The 4,453-nt window shown below is 45.9% G+C and overlaps 1 pseudogene; it reads left to right on the forward strand.

Moving 5' to 3' along the window:
* Positions 1–2,891: 2,891 nt before the first annotated feature.
* On the forward strand, positions 2,892–3,393 carry LOC118757493 (M-phase phosphoprotein 6-like; annotated as a pseudogene).
* Positions 3,394–4,453: the final 1,060 nt, after the last annotated feature.

Below are 4,453 nucleotides of genomic sequence, written 5' to 3' on the forward strand. Positions count from 1 at the left end.
TCAAGCACCCCGCTAAGAATTCTGTAATCTACTGAGGCATTGTTTGCCCCTGTGAGATGGCTTTTGCCACCAACGTGAGCTTGAGAGTTAATGTTACTGATAATGTCTTGGTGAGTGGGCCTTTAACTACACACAGGAGTACAATCAAACCCATGCCATTTCTGGACACCTTATTGTGTACCTACCCATTGCCCTGAAATCGGGCCCAGACATATAGCATGCCTTCTGGGAAATGGCTTAATAAGAATTTTACAAAGTAATGGAAGTGATGGGAGTGAGAGCTGAAACTGCTACGGCAGTAAATACAGTTATTGTTATCTCAAAGGCTAGCCCGTCTTCGCAATTTTTCAGAATATAGAAAATGTAATTGTTTTAGCCACTTTTATAATTTTTAGATAGAGGAATTAAGGATGTTTTTAAAAAATGCTTTTGATTGTTTCATTGTTTATGGGGTTGTAGAGTATAGTTGTAAGGGGATTTAACATTTGAAACTTTTGTTTTTGGAGTTCACATTTTTTCCCTTGTAACCTATTTTCCCATTAAATAATGGGCAAATTGTAGAAATAGAAATGTGGTAGGAACGTACTGATTAGCAGGTAATCGCATGTGCCTTGGCCTTGGAGTCCTGGCTGTTGCTCCATGGCTACTGTTGAATGAATGGCTTGCTTTCAAGAATATGAATACAGTATTTTGCAGAATTATCTTTAGGGGCACCTGCTTAGCCTTGAAGTGAAGACGGAGTGACCAAATGTCTGTACATGCCCCCTTAGTCTTGAAGTAAAAATAGAATTGGTTGTGTAGAAGCTTGTGAGGTGTCTGAGTAAATAAAAAGGATAGCTTTTTCTTGGGCTGTTGTGAGAACGCACCAAGTGTCAGTGTCTATGTCTATCGTCGGCTCCACGCACCCTTCCCGAGCTCTGAACTCGGCTGGAGCTGGACTCCGGCACCTGACAACTCTGCCTGTCCTGTGTTTGAATAGTCCTCAGTCTGCATTCCATACCCAAGTTGGACTTTTCTGGTCAACATGAGTATGATTTAAGAAAGCTACTTAGTGGCAGGCAAGTCATCTATAAGCTTGGGGTCAGAAATGTGTCTCCATGTCAGATAAGCTCTGAATTTTTTTAACTGTCTTCCCAACCCTAGAGCTGGGCACACACTGGGCTCAGTTGCTGCAGCAGTGACCATGGAGACACTAGAGTCCCTAGATGGTGACAGCTTAAAGATGTCCAAGTCCTGAGCAATTTGGCCTTTCAGGATATTTAACACCAGTCCTAACAACTGCAACAAGCAGGCCTTTCAGCTTCTAAGCCAGCCTTGGCCACAGTCCAGCCTCCCGCCCTGTCCTGTGAGCACTGTCAGTCCCTCTGGAACTCTACTGCACTCAGCAATGAATGCTTCTACATCTTTGGGTCTACTAGTAACAGTCCATCCCTCGCCCAAACAGGAGATCAAGCCTGCAGGGAGGCAGGTTAGGTGTGGCAACATCCAGACCCAGCCTGGAATCACTAGCCTCGTACTCAGTCTTTAGGGGCCACGGATGGCCCGAAACCACTCTGGTCCAATCGAAGCCCTATCCAGAAGACAGGGGCAAGCACATAGGGTCCTTCAGAGACCACATGGCAAGGGGACAATTTAGGTAGCTAACTCAGGACCATACCCAGCACATTAGAAGTACCCTCCGCTGACACCCCCCACAGGTCAGCTAAGTATAGTCAGAAATGCAGGCATTAGTCCTGAAGGATGCAGCACAGCCAGCTTGGGGCCACCGGAGTTCACAAGCACAGCCGATGGCAGGAAGCACTCTTCGCAGGACCATAGACATCCGAGGCGGCACACCCGGAAAACCCAGCAAGTCTCAACTGAAAAGCATCTCAACATCTCTTTACAGACAGCAAAGATGCAATAAGGCAAGGACACGTTGAAGTGGACAGACAATAAGATCCACCTGTAGATCAGTGAACCACATAGCTTAGGGACTGGCCCTAAGGAGAGGAATGTGCAGTTTTGGTTAGCAATGACCAAGAGAGCAAGAGACAGATGCAGAGTACTATGGATGCCTCCCCTGCAAAGGAGCAAAAGCCTTTGTCAGCCTCAATTGAGGGAGACAGGAAATAGGGGATAAAGAATTTTTAAAGTTTGTTATAAAGCTTAATGAGAAGCATACAAGAGCTCAAGGAATCAAGAACATGTTACACAAGAAACTGCAAGACAGACAATCAAGCCGAATTATTGGAAATTAAGGACACAATGGTGCAAGTTAATTCAGTGGAAAGCCTCAGTGTGCGAGGCAGGAATAAGCTCAGCTGAAAGACATTTCCTTTAGCTGTGGGGGTGGGGTGGGAATTAAGCTAAAAGAGGGGTCTTCCTCCCACTCCCCAGAGGCACCCCACGTCTGGTTTCTCTCCGGAGGTGCCTTCCCCTTCCCTGCTCACCTGGTCCCTTCAAAATAAACTTGTCTGCAACAGATTCCTGGCTTTTTATTTCTATACTAAAACTGGGGAAAGAACCCACCGGGCATTTCTGGTAACAGCTCTGACAGCCAGGTCAAAGCCCCCCTCTACAAGCCAGCCTGTGAGGCACGGCACAAAACCGAACTTGAGGCAGGCTGCCCCGACCACGTCCACCTCACAGCCGGGCCTTAGAAAGGTCCCGCTCTTGGGCCTCGTCCGCTTTCAACCTCTGGGGTCCTCCCACCAGTCACAAGCCGCTCTCGGTCCCTCGTAGTCCGACTACCGCCTTACTGAGAAAGGCCGACTCAGCAAGACCCTTCCTGAGGGGAAGGGCCCGAGCCTAGGACGGGTAGCAGCGAGCAAAACGGGGGCGGAGCAACGCACATACGTAAGACCACGTCACGCACACGTGCAGCACTGAGCGTGAACACTGTGGCCGAAGGCAAAACCAAATAGTCCAAGAACTTGCTGTGCATGAAGTTCATGCTAAAGGGATTGGACTTGGAAACCAAGAAATGACTTGAAGAGGAAAAGAAACTCATTAGTGAAGAAGACTGGTACTTGGAGTTGCCAGAGTTGAAAGTAGAAGAGCTGGGGAGGGGTGGGGAGAATCCCAGTACCTATGAAACTGTCACATAATACAATGTAATTAATCAATAAAAAAGAGCAAGAGCTTCCTGTTGTGTGAAGATCTCCATGGAAGAATGTCATTCAGGTTTTAATCCTGAGGTTGAGACAATAATGCTTCAGATGAATGCTAAGAACAAAGTAGTTGAAGATGAGAACAGTGGAGCTTGATTTATCAGAAGAAATGGCTAGAAGCTATGAGACCTGGGGGACGATTAGAAAAGCTTGCCAAGAAGAGGGACCCTGCCAGTTATGAACATGAGAATGGACACATGAAGCCCATCAAAAAAAAATCTTCCTGAAGCCCCAAGATTGAAGTGGTCACCAGGTTACAGCTCAGGGAGCAACTCACTTTGGGACTCTTCTGGGGGTGTCTATGGCGATCGTACGGCAGTATTGGAGCGATGTGTCACGTGTTTGAAAACCTGCTGTTTGAAACAGTGGATGTTACACATCCTCAGTGATGTTCATCACGAGTAGGTCACTGAACCTTGGTCTTCCCGCATCCATAGGTACCCGTTTCCTGGAGGATTTTTAACCTCAGACGTTTAGTGTACCTCTCCCAGTACTTGCCCTCAAGTTGAAATACTTTGCTACCAATGTTTATTTTGCTATTAAGCATGAGGTTAATTCATGCATACATTTTAAGATCTGTTATCTGTGAAACTTGAAAGCAGCCAGTTTCTCCAGCCTGTAGTTTGTATGCTGCCAGGTCATTGTTTATGGCGGAAGGGGTTTTGTTTAAAGCATTTAGTGCAAGACTGTATAATACCTATTTTCACATTTTAATAAGCTGGAAGAGGAACTTTGTCTATGTATTCAAGAAATAAGACACTTGAAAGGCCAAATTACATGAGTTCCAGAAAGCACAGAAAGGGAAGCTGGGATTAAAGATGTATTGAATGAAATAAAGGAAAACTTTCCCAATTCTTTCTCCAAATTAGGGAACGATACAGGAGGGGCACAGAACTCCAGTAGGGTTGACCAAAGGCAATTCTCACCACAGGATAGTCAAGCTCTTCAGTTGCAAGACAGGAATTCTTAAATATGCACATAAAACAGAACCCCAGACTCACTGCTGACCTCGGAAAACTGGCTAGAAGAGAATGGAGCGACATTCCAGATTCTAAAAGGAAGCAGTTATCACCCAGAATTTACCAGCAAAGCTTACTTTGAAGAAAATTCCACAGTCAAGAAGAGCTCATCCTGTCAGAAGAGCTCTTTCCTGTCAGATTCCAAGCTCTACTTTTTGTTGTTTGTCTATTTTAGTTTTTTTTTTTAGTTTGTATGATTGTTTGCTATGAGGGGTTTTCGGAGCGATCCAGATGGTCATTGCGAGGGAGGGTGGGGGTCCAGAGGTGGAGCCAGGCTAGTCA

This window comes from Ochotona princeps, chromosome 11 (assembly GCF_030435755.1).
Source record: "Ochotona princeps isolate mOchPri1 chromosome 11, mOchPri1.hap1, whole genome shotgun sequence".
Lineage (NCBI taxonomy): Eukaryota > Metazoa > Chordata > Mammalia > Lagomorpha > Ochotonidae > Ochotona > Ochotona princeps.